Source organism: Petaurus breviceps, unplaced genomic scaffold (genome assembly GCF_028583685.1).
Source record: "Petaurus breviceps papuanus isolate PSGF00001 unplaced genomic scaffold, PetGlider_PUasm1.0 90847, whole genome shotgun sequence".
In the NCBI taxonomy this organism is placed as follows: Eukaryota; Metazoa; Chordata; class Mammalia; order Diprotodontia; family Petauridae; genus Petaurus; species Petaurus breviceps.
Window position 1 is genome coordinate 2,988,928 of NW_027187360.1, and position 13,125 is coordinate 3,002,052.

General features: G+C 37.1%; 1 protein-coding gene across 11 annotated transcripts in view; it reads right to left on the reverse strand.

Annotated features, from left to right (window-relative positions):
- The window catches only part of STAU1 (staufen double-stranded RNA binding protein 1), a 63,352-nt gene extending 50,716 nt beyond the window's left edge, over nt 1-12,636 (reverse strand). For 10 of the 11 annotated variants that reach the window (XM_069072381.1, XM_069072380.1, XM_069072378.1 and 7 more), the window contains exon 1: nt 12,509-12,636. The gene's annotated coding sequence lies outside the window, so the exon portion shown is untranslated. The remainder of the gene's footprint in view (nt 1-12,508) is intronic. The other variant, XM_069072371.1, reaches the window with a different exon arrangement.
- Nucleotides 12,637-13,125: the final 489 nt, after the last annotated feature.

Here is a 13,125-nt window from a genome sequence, read left to right on the forward strand (position 1 = left end):
CATTAATCACCCACACACCATCTGAATATTTCATGGCAACATAAAAGTACAAAATCCAGGTTCCTTACTCCCTCATATCAAGTTACTTAACCATTTTCTGCTCTTCCAGCTTTGGGGGCTTTCTCTCTTCAAAAGAGTACCTTTGCCCCGCCAAAATTCCATTTTCTTGATAGGTCAGACTTTAAGACTCTTGAAAGTGGATTAGCTGGTAAGACAATCCCTAAGGCAGGTGCTGCTTAGGAAATTATCCCTTTTTCATTTATTTAGTATTTAATTTTTCCCCAGTTACATGTAAAAATAATTTTTAACATTTGTTTTTAAAACTCTTGAGTTCCAAATTCTCTCCCTTCCTCCCCATCCCCACCCCTCCATTGAGAAGGTAAGCAATTACATACAGGTTATATATTCGTAGTCATGCAAAACATATCCATAATAGTCATGTTGTGAAAGAAAATATGGACCAAAAAAAACCCCAAAAAACAACTTAAGAAAAATAAACAAAGTAAAAAACAAAACAAAACAAAACAAAAGTTGCTTCAATCAGTATTCAGACACCATCAGTTCTTTACTGGGGATAGGTAGCATTTTTTATCCTAAATCCTTCAGAGTTATCATGGATCATTTTATTGCTGAAAATAGTTGTCATTCACAGCTGATCAACTGTTACTTTGTACCCATAACATTTCACTTTGCATCAACCCATGTAAGTCTAGATTTTTTTTTGAGAGCATCCTGCTCATCAGGAAATTATCCTTTTGTTAGAAAGTTAGAGCCAGGTATTGATTGGTTAGTGTCTAGGAACCCTCAGAAACTTCCTTTCTCTGATTAAAAGGCTGGATTCTGGAACTCTCAAACTTGAGGCTGTTAAAGAATGACTTCTTAGCATGAACTCTCAACACTCCCCCATAAACTGGGGTGAAGAACTCCAATCACTTTAACCATATGTTTCCTCTTTCCATAGCTGCTACATAGTTGACAGCATATGTTCCTCTGTGACTAACTCTCCAGGGCTCACACTCAACACTCAACCATTGCCCAACTGCTGCTGTCTTTTGGGCTAAGAGGGAATCATCTCTGGGACAACTGACCATGGGTCTTATCTCAAGGTAGCCATTAATGGATAGGACACAGTGGTAGAGAAATCCCTCAGGATCCTGTCTAATCCTAACTCCTAGCATAAGGAATACTTTTATAAGCCAGCACAAAGAAGTCCACAATGTCCATCCCAGAGGAGTGTGAGCCATCCAATTTGTTATCATCAATCACTGAGAAGTTTTTCAGGAGGAGCCATGGGGCAATTCCATATTCTTCACAGGAAAATACAATTAGGTTTCACTTCCCTATAAATTCATCAGATTGACCAGACAACTCTCCAGATTTTCCCATTGAAATTCAGAGATGAATATTTTTATTGAAGATTTTCCAAGTATACTACTCTTAGAATATTATTATATGTTACTGCTCAGAAATCAGCTAAAAACCAGGAAAGAAACAAATCTCCGAACAGCCAAAACTGCTATCACAAATTCATAAATTTTACTCATAAAAGGGTCCCTCCAACCATGATTCATAGTCTATCTTTATTTTATACACAGTTCTAGTTAGTTTAGTTATCTGCATTCCAAAACCAGTTGATCAGAAACAGTGGATCAGTGTAGTAGTGGATAGTAGATAAACCCGATGATGACCAGTAAAAAAAGACAGTGCATAACAAGGATTCAGAAAAACTACAAATGGCAGACACAAGAACTCAGAAAATTTTATATAATATAGGAGCAAAACCCTAAACAGCTCAATAAGCCTAGAAGGTATCAGAATAATTGAGTTTCAAAAAGATGACTTTGTGTCATTAAAAAAGAGATTGTTAGGGTCAATATGCCCTTTGGGGAAGACAGGATCTAAAAATAACAGGTTTTAGGAGAAATTCTTTGAAAAATTTAAAATTTTAAAAAGAAATGCAAACTCTTAAAAGTATCAATTCTCAACTATCCAGGAAATTCAACTATTTAGAAAGGTGAATTCATCCCTGAGGATACCACAGGATTGAGATCCTAACTAAAAGGCAACTTATTTGTCTAATGGCATTCAAATGACATACAGGAAAAAGTCAGAAGTTCAAAGATGGAATCAGACCATCTCAACTGCAGAACATAACCCACCAAACAGTAAGATCTTACCATACACATATATAATTTTTTAGAGTGAAAAGCCATTCTAAGTAGAATCATAATAGCAATGGCATATAATATACACACACATATGATAGAAAATTCACAGGATAGGTGATTTTAATTAATAAGCATAAGGACAGATAAAACCTGTTAAATCATAAAGTCCATGATGGAGAGACACAGAGACAACCTAAAGAGTAATACCTATCCATTTAGAAATTAAAACTTTCAATATCCTTTCTGATATTAATGAACTATACTTATGTCATAATAGACCATATAGTTTATCCGAGAAGTACCTACAGCATGAAATCTGATATGCACGTACAATCTCACTGAAACTAAAAATCTAAATATATTTAATCCATTTGATCAAAGTATTATAAACTGACTACTGATCACTTGGAGTATTGTGTAAGCCTCTTTCTTGAATACTTTCATATCAAATTAGGAAGAACTGATTCTGAGGCACCTGAATATGCAACCAAAATATCCTACCAATATCTCATTTCATCAGACCATAAAGGAACAGCACAAAGTGCAAAATAAAGACAGAAGAGGGAAAATAAATTGGAGTAACATAAAAGAATGAATAGGAAGGATAAAGGGCAATTATTATCAAAAACTGTATTGCTGGGGTGGCCAGGTGGCACAGCAAGTTAAGAGCACCGGCCCCAGAGTCAGGAGACCTGGGATCGGTTCTGGGCTCATATACTTAACACCCACACAAAAATAACTGGCTCGAGCAAGTTACTTAACCCCGATTGCTTTAAAAAACAACAAGAATTGTATTGCTAATTATGAGCCAAAACCTGGAACTAGAAATTTTATTTTTTCTTAGAAGGAACACAGAATTGCAGTTTAATACTATCCATCTCCTGACAGAGGTGATGGGCTCAGTGTGCAGATTAAGATATATTTTGACCAATGAGGGGATTAATTATGCTTGACTATATATATTTGTTACAAGAATTTTGTTTTTCTTTTTTTTTTTCAAAGGAATAGATGACAGAAAAAATAGGTATTTTTTCATTGAAAAAATTGCATTAAAAAAATTTGGGGGTAGCTAGATGGCACAGTGAATAGAGCACCAGCCCTGGAGTCAGGAGGCCCTGAGTTCAAATCCAACCTCAGACACTTAACACAAAACTAGCCATGTGGCCTTGGGCAGGTCACTTAACCCCAATTGCCCTACCTTCCCCTCTCCAAAGAAGCAAAAAAAATAAATTAGTTCATAAGTTCATTTTAATGGGACTTACTAACAAAAGTTAAGTCATTAAAACGTTAACCACCTTTTCTAAGAATGACTCTATGTTAGGTGCTATATGGTTCCAAATAGGATGAGAACATGTTTCTTGACTTTATAAGGCTGACAGTCTAGTAGGTGAGAAATGGAATGCACATAAATAACTATAACTCAAGATGCAATGTGGAAGTGGATTAAAAAAGACACAAAGTGTCATGAGAGTTAGAAGCAGAGAGCATTTCTTGCTGGGAAAGACAAAGAAACTAAGATAAGTTTCCTGGAAGAGATGGTATTTGAGCTGGAATAATAAATACTACTACAAACAAAAGTACTATTAACATTAATTTCTGTCCTTTTATATATCATACAAATCTTAAAGGGGGAAAAGTTTAAAACATAGAGTGTTTAGAGGAGCATGAAATAGTTTACATGTCAGATATAAGGATAAGGGAAGAATTTATGACCAAACAAGAGATAGAGAGCATTCATTACAGGATGTAAAATGGAATAATTTTTGGTTACATTAAATTAAACAGGATTTGCACAAATAAAACCAATGTAGCCAAGATTAGAAGGAAAGCAGAAAACTGGGGGGGAGAAATTTAATAACAAGTTTCTCTAATATATGTATAGAGAGAATTTCTAATATAGAGAGAGAAAGGAGATAAATTTATTAGAATATAAGTCATTTCCAAACTGATAAATGATTAAAGGATATGAATAGGCAATTTTCAGATGAAGACATCAAAGCTATCTACAGTCATATGAAAAAATGCTCTGAATCATTGATTAGAGAAATGAAAATTAAAACAATTCTGAGGTACCCATCAGATTGGCTAATATGACAGAAAAGGAAAATGACAACTGTTGGAGGGGATATGGAAAAATTAGCACACTAAGGCACTGTTCATGGAGTTGTAAACTGATCCAACTATTCTGGAGAGCAATTTGGAACTATCCCCAAAGGGCTATAAAACTGTGCATATACCCTTTGACCAGCAACACCATTACTAGGTCTCTATCACAAAGAAATCCAAAAAGAAAAAGAGAAAAAAAGGACATGTATGTACAAAAATATTTATAAAAGTTCTTTTTTGCAGTGGTTAAGAACTGGAGATTGAATGAATGCCCACCAACTACAGAATGGCTAAATTAGTTTTAGTATTTGATTGTGATGGAATACTATTGGGCTTACAAAAAATGATGAACAAGATGCTCTCAGAAAAACCTGGAAAGACTTACAAGAATTGATACAAAATGAAAAAAGCAGGACCAGGAAAACATTATACACAATAATAGTAATATTGTACAATGAAGAACTATGAATGTCTTAGCTATTCTCAGCAATACAATGATCCAAGACAATCCCAAAGGAGTAATGATGAAGCATTCAATCCATCTCCAAAGAAGTAATTATCTAAATATATACTGAAGCATGCTATTTTTCATTTTTATTCTCCTTTTTTTTAAAAATTGGAGTCTTCTTATACAAAATCACTAATATGAAAATGTTTTACATGATTGCACATGTATAACCTATACATTTGCTCACCATCTGAAGGGGGGGGAAGGGAAAAAAGGATAGAATTAGAGGCTTAAAAGTTAAAAAGTTGTTTTAATATGTAATTGGGGGAGAAATATTATATATTTAAAAAAAACATGAGGGGCAGCTAAGTGGAAAGTGGATACAGCAACAGTCCTGGAGTCAGAAGGACCTGAGTTCAAAATCAGCCTCAGACATTTACTAGCTATGTGATCCTGGGCAAGTCACATAACCCCAATTGTCTCCAAAAATAAAAATAAAAACACAACCAGGGGGATAACATTTATCAGCACATTCTAAAATATTTGAATGATTGGTCAAATTGCTAATCAGTGAAAAGATAAATAAAATACCTTCTATCTCATTAAAAACAAATTGTGGTGTCAGAAAAAAAATACAAGGAGAATCAACCATGAAAGCACTGATAGCAAACTTAACTAAATCTGCAATAGTTGACATGAAGCTAGGAAGGAGAGCTAACATGTCAGACATTTTTGAGTGCAAAAAGATCTCAACAAGATAGGACAATGGAAAGAACCACTGGCATATAACAGAATTAAATGTAAAGCCTTATGTTCAGGTTCAAAAAACCAAGTACAGAAAGGGAGACATGGCCAGTCAATTTATGTTGGAAAACACCTGGAGGTTTAAATTTAAAGCTAGGTCAATGAGTCAATTTTATGACATGGCAACCAAAAAAAATCTGATGACATCTTAGGCTGTATGAATAGAGGCATAATGCCCAGAATGCAAGAGGTTATAATAGTCCCACTGCATTCTGCCTTGCTCAGACCACAGCTAGCGTACTGTAATTTAATTCTTGGTACCATGCTAGACTAGAAGAATACTGACAACTAGGAGAAAACTTGAGGGGCAGACAGAGCTAGGACCTCCCCATAGGCAGTAATTACAGAACAACAAATGTTATCTAAAGAAACATTTCCTGGCACTTAAAGTTGCTCCAAAGGTGAATGGGCTTCCTCAAGCAGATAGTGGAATGATGGCCACTTGTTAGGGATAACAGAGTAGTGGTGTTAAACTCAAATAGAAAGCGATCCCTGAGATCTCTGCAAGCTGTATATTGACTTAGAAAACCACAAACTGATTATCCATGTCGTATTTCATTTTTATTTATTTTGTTATGGTTCAGGCAACACTCCAGAGTTTTGCTGGTCCCTTACACCCCCTAGGAGTTTGACATTTCTGTTGTAGAGGTGTTCTTGTTCAGAGATGACCTTCCAACAATGAGTTCTATGATTCTACAATCATAGAACATAGAGAAACATAATTAGATGATAATGTGGTTTGACCTTAAAAATTCCTATTTTAAAGTCTTTAAGTTGGAAGGGGCCTCAACGATAACTTTACAGATAAAGAAGGAATTGGAACAGGGACTGAACTTGCAAATTCACGGTGCACTCCAAGGTGAAGAAATATCCTCTATCCTCTACCAATGAATGCAGTTCAATACCTCTGACGCACTGAGAAAAAGGCCTAGAACACTAAGACTAACCCTGCCTAGTCATAAAACATAAAACTTTGAACTAAGTCTTTCTGACTTTAAGGTCAGCTGTCTATATACTACAACATGATGCTTTGTCACAGACAAAGACACTAATACTAACTCAGCCTCCCTCGTTCAAAACTCAGGGTTATTTCCTTTTCTTCTTCAAATGATCCTCACACAATAATTTTAAAGCCAAATGAAAATTTATTGAATCTTAATAATTTTTTTATTTTTTTAGAAGTCCCATATATCAGTTTATATTAAAGTACAATAGCAAAATATGCAAACCAGGAAAGTATAATGCCCTCAACCAGGGTACACAATTAATATCACTCCTATACCTGTAGCCAGAGATCCTGGAAAGAGACCTAAGTTCATTAGTAACCTCAGTAATGATGTTTTTAAAACAAGTATAAACTATATTAATCTAATATATTTTTTAACCTTTATCATCTGGCTCAGTGAATTAAGCAAAACTCTTTGGATAACTAATTTTTTTTTGGAGGGGGGAAGGTAGGGCAATTGAGGTTAAGTGACTTGCCCAAGGTCACACGGCTAGTTTTGTGTTGTGTCTGAGGCCGGATTTGAACTCAGGTCCTCCTGACTCCAGGCCTAGTGCTCTATTCACTGTGCCACCTAGCCACCCCTGGATAACTGATTTTTATACAAGGTTGAATCTATAAAATTAGTATCTTGATTAAACAACTTTTGCATTACATTTGAGCTACAAAGTGACAGTTAAGAAGTCTAATTAAAAATACTTTCCTCACATTTTTTTAATCCCACTTTTTAGGAATTATATCTTATATAGGTATACTGAACAAAACCGTTAAAGAAACAAACAAAAAAACTAAATGTGCTGATTCTTTTTTTTTTTTTAAAGCAATTGGGGTTAAGTAACTTGCTCAAGGTTACAAGGCCAGTTATTTCTGGGTGTGGTGCTAAGTATCTGAGCCCAGATTTGATCCCCAGGTCATCCCGACACTGGCGCCAGTGCACTTACTTGCTGAGCCACCTGGCTGCTCCTAAGCAATTGGAGTTAACTAACTTGCTCAAGATTACACAGCCAGGTGTTTCTGGATGGGTGCTAAGTGTCTGAGCCAGGATTCGATCCCTAGGTCATCCCCACCAGGTCATCCCACTCGCTGTGCTACCTGGCCGCCCCTAAATGTGCTGATTCTTAATAAGAGTCTTCAGGGATTTTGTAGATCTATAGCTATATTATCTATAGAATCGAAGATGTGATATCACCAATCTTATTAAGCAGTTTTGCAACTTTAATGTATACAAAGTGAATTAAGCTACTTGCAATAAGTTTTGCTTTAGTGGAGCTGGGTTTTTTTGGCCCACAGCACTCAGTAAAGTTTACCATCTGAGACATCTTTGTAACCTCTGGTACACAGTAACATTAACAAAAAATCTCACACACAATATTTTCTTGAAAATATGGTCTGTTCTAAATTTTATCTTTAGGATAAACTTATTATTCAATTATACATTTTACTGGCAGCAGAGTACAACAGAAAACTAGTACTAGTGTGCTAGACTCAGAAACCTAGTTCATGTCCTGGCTCAGTCACTAGCACTAAAAGCACCCTCAACTTCTCTGTGTCTCAATTTCCTCATCTGTAAAATAAGGATAAAAATGGCCACTCTACTCTGCCTCACAGGATATTATGATCACGAGTACAAAGGATATAGTCAATACTAACTAACCAAACTTCATAATATCCTTCCTTAAAGGTAGCTTGATTAGATGGGATTCAGTTCAACAGATATTTATAGATGTTCATTAAGCAATCTGTCAAAGGTAACAGTCAACATTAATCTTGATATTAAAAAAACCACCACAACTTGGTTCTTACTCTTCTATCTCCATAACTAATCAAGCTCTTCTTGAAACATATCCCTAAAAAGACTACATAAATCCATCTTAGTTAAAAATTAACTTTAACAACTAGTACATCTTCTCAGAGAGTTGAAACTGTAGTTTGCAATTTCATCTTTTTTAGTATTGCCGTAGTGCTATGACCTGAACCATAATATAAGATTTACTTAAAGAAGTCAGGAGAAATTAAGAACAGAAAACTATTTTTATTTTCAAAGCCTCCTGTCACCAAGAAACTCAATTCAAAAAGCATATTAAATATTCATTCTAAAAATTAAATGACTATTATTTATAAGGCATCATGCTAGGTGATATAAACAGACTAAGCAAAAAAAAAAAGTCTGGGACCCTCAAAGTTTACATTCTACTGGGGGAGGAGGAAGGGAGAAATCTCTAAAACAACCTCTGGTAGGTCTGGCATAAAGCAAAAATCACAGTAAAATGTTATAGTAATTTCAGTGACCAGCATTACAACCACCACCCAAATTCATTCAGATACCTTAACCAGTTAAAGTAATTCCCATATTTAATATGACAGAAGGATTTATAATGTCCAGATTAAGCAATACTTTATCATTCTACTAGTTTCAAAGCATGACATCAAATGTTATATGACATGATTCAGTTGAGGGATTCACATAAGAACATTAACAAGGCCTCAGGCATTGACTCTTGCCAGATTTGTTGTTGAAATATCCAGTAAGTCACACTGCCTACTTAGTAAAAGCAATAGTTCTTTGCAAAACTGAAAAATTGTATTAGTGCTAATGGGTTTAATTCCAAATAAGGAAATATTCTTGGTCATATCAAAGAATATAGGAGAAGAGGAAATCAGCAGAAATCTTCCAAGTTCCACTTACTTTGTGCTTCAATGTATTAAGTATTTTTTGGCTTACTGTTACTATGTCCTGGTTGCAGAGGCCTGTCTTTTCATTTTCCATTACTGGATGCATGACACTTTAGAACTGGAATCCTACCCCTGAAATAGTTCTACAAGTTTTTGTTTGTTCCATAACTTGACATCTATATACAAATGTGCTTTTTCTGGCTGTATCCTGAAAGGAGCCAAAACTGATTTAGAAGGGAGTATGTTTATGACAGTAACAATAAATACTAAAAAAACTTATAAATGAAAAATTCTGGAAAGCTTGAAGTATTTTTCAAAATAAAATATAACCTTTTCCTCTTCTAGAGTACTAAGTGGGGGTTCAAAAACTACAGTCTTGCCACGTTTCGGTGACTAAAACAAAACAAAAAATTTCCACTGCCTCTAAGGACAGAAAATGGAATACTAGTACATGTTTACAACAGAAGAACTTTGAAAGCAATGTTTATAGCTATGCATTTAATAATTCTACTAACTGATACAAATTAAATATTCTTGTTAACTTCCCTAAATGACAAAAATATCTTTTAAAATTACAAAGGACAGTATTTGCTTGTCATCTACAGTTATGTTGGTATTACATGTCTACTAAAATCAAGGTGGTTTCAAAATTACTAAATTTACTATTTTAAAAAGTATAGTAGGTGATGAGGCTTTTTAAAAAATCCTCCAGAATAGAATTTAAAGTTTCTAATCAGAATATTCTTTAATTCTTAACCTAAAATTACATCAGCATATTTGCACAACCACTGTAAAGAACCTTTCAAAGTTTTCATCACATAACTTATTAACCATAGTTTAACTTTGACACAAAAAGTTATTTTCCATTAAAGACAGTTTAACAAATGTCCAATAGACCAGGAAGAAAAATCCAACAGTTTGATTTTTACAAAAATTAGTATCAGAAAGGGAAAAGCAATTGCTGTTTCATACGCAAACAACATACAAATACTATAGCTTGTAATCTAAGAAAAAACTGATCTAATCCTGTCCCACATATAATTCATCAAAACCTCCATTTTAGCCATAAAAATGTGTATTACAATAATTTCTACCCCACAAAATAAAATAATTACTATCTGTAAATTGCTAACTGAAAGATAACTTAATACATTCATCAGAAAAAAAGTAACTTGACAGAGAATAACAGCTTGGGAAAAATTAGTTAAATTCTAAGTCAATTTTAAAATACTATAGTTTGTGACAGCACTGCACTTCACAAAAGGCAACAGGTAATTTGATTCACAGTTTAAACATTTAGAAAACTTACAGCTATTTTAAAATACAGTGGACAATAAGACCTTGTAAATGTATCAAACTATAATAGTGTGTGTACTTCATAAAATTAAGCAAAAAATGTTTCTAAGAAGATGTGTAAATCAAACATTTTAATTAAGGGAATCTATTTAAATAATTTAAAATAAAAGAACCTTTTTTATAGAACAAATAAATATTGCCCAATCTTTTTTGTAAATCAGGGTTTTCACAACCTAGTTTGCTTAGTACAAGATATACCAGTATACCTAACTTCTGAATTAAAAATAAACTCAGCATGCACAAAAGAACCTGCCACACTAAAATCTCACTTGTCACCACTAAAATTACTCTCTGCAATTCAACTACTTTAACTTTTATGTCAATAACTCTTAATATAATTTATCTCACTTTGATTACCTAAAAATAACCCAAGCAACTTAAAATCAGCTTTCTCCTGCAGATTCACAACAATTAAAACAATTTGACAGCATAAGAAAAAAGAACGAAAAAGTCCCTGAAATTTTAAAGCTCCCCCCCCAAAAAAAAGAGATGACTGGGCTGCTATATGCTATACACTTTTGGTCTTAAAAAAGAGATTCTCTTACATACAGGACTATATTGCAACATGAGTAAATGCATAGATTTATAATGGGGGTCAGTAAATGGGAGCTGGCAAAAAGGCATGGTGTTAGAAGTTTGTACTATATTAAGTAGAAGACGTTGCAATTTGGAGTAAGGACGGAAATATACTAATGAATAGATCTATTTACTAAATACAGGATGCCAATACTACCTTTCTCCTACATGGTTGCGGCCCCAATGATAAATTAATCAGCTAGTTCCACATACTTTATACTGGAGGAATGATGAATCTCTCAGATCTCTATCAGTTGCAGATCAGTATCAACTGAAATACTCTTTTCCTCAATACAACCGCCTGCAGAAAAATGCATTTCCTCCCAAAATGCACAGGTGTATCAGGGCTGCAGCAAAGGAACTTTGATACCACTACCGTTTCTTTCCTTCCCAAAGAACCAGAACCATACATAACTTCATCCATAATAGAAAGGCATATTTGATATAGAAAAGCTGGATGATAAAAAAAAAACCAAACAAACCAGTCTATCTTCTCCCTTAGAATAATGAATATTGGGACACAGAACAATAAAAAACTGCTAGAGCTTCAACAATTTAATTAAACGAACAATGCATGGACAATCTGGCAGACAGCAGAAAAAGGAAAAGGGTCAGAATAAATTCCTTTAGGCATTTGAGTTCAGAGGTAAATACTCTAGCCTTAGAACTGGGCTAGGGGGAAAAAAAATGAACTGGGTTTGGGCGGTGTGTGCAAAATCATGAAGAGAGGAGCTTACTTCTGGCTCCTGACTAAAAGGGCCTGCTCTGCTCTTCCCCTCCGTGGCAAAGAACAGGTTAAAAAGGCTGTTGCACGTCCCTCAGGCCGAGAAGGTGCAGGGGAGAAAGGGGACTGCTGGGAGAAGAAGACACTGGTCCCCAGCAAGGTGGGGGCTGCAGGAAACACCATTCCTCTGGGGAAAAAGCGGGGAGGGGCACCAAGCAAAAAAAGGCCAAGGATGGAGAAGGGGCGGCGGGAGAGGCGGCAGAGGAACCTGCGCCTCCCGAGCCCCCATCCCCCGGGAAGGGCGGCCAGGGGCTGGGAGAGGAGGAGAAGGCTGAGGGCTCTTCTCCCAGAATAGGCCTGATCCCCGCCCCGGGGAGGGCGGAGGGACTGAGGCCTTTCTTGGGGGAGGGGGTGGCGGCAGCCCCTCCCCACTCAGGCCAGGGAGGGAAGCTAACTCCCTCGGCGGCCTAGTGTCCCCAGCCCTGTGCGCCGAGGCACGCTGAACGCGGCGGGCTGCCTCGCCTCCTCAGGCTGAGCTAGGCCGGGGTGGCTCGGGGGAGCGGTCTACCGTCCCCTCCTCCTCTCCCTCATCCACCCGCCATCCCAGGCCCTTCCCCCAAGCTGCAACGGGCTGGGCCGAAGCGCCTCACCTGGATTCCCGGGACTCGTCCCCCGCCGAAGGATCGGTTAGGCGGTGGTTGTGAGGAGGGGAGGGGAGGCGGAATGGCCTGTAGGGGGGCGGGCGCCGGGGATCGGGGAGGGAGGGAGGGGGGAGCCGAGCCAGACGCTGCGGCCACAGGGCAAACACTAAAGAGAATGAGCCGCTCGGGCTCCCGCAGCCAGGCAGGAAGTGACGGGGGGAGGGACAGGGCCAGACCCCCTCCTTACCCAATCCCCTCCCCCATTACAGAAACTACAATTCCCGGCAGGTGCAGCGCAACTCCAGCTATAGAGACTACAATTCCCAGCAGGCACTGCATGAAACCCTCACGATTACCCTCCACGGTGGGAATCAAAATAGTTTTCCCAGCAAACTGAGGCGTGGCACTTTGCTGTGGGCTCTCCCAGCCTGTCCATTCTTGAGCTAGACTGATGGGAGTTGTAGTTCCCACGCAATACATAGGCCCAAATTCAGGGACAGCTGGCAGGAAGTGGCACCCTTTTAAAAGCACAGGCAGGGGTTACCTCTGATAGGATGTCCTGGAACAGGTTGGTATTATTCACTTAGACTTCAGCAAACACGCCTGGGTATAAGCATCCTTCTCTT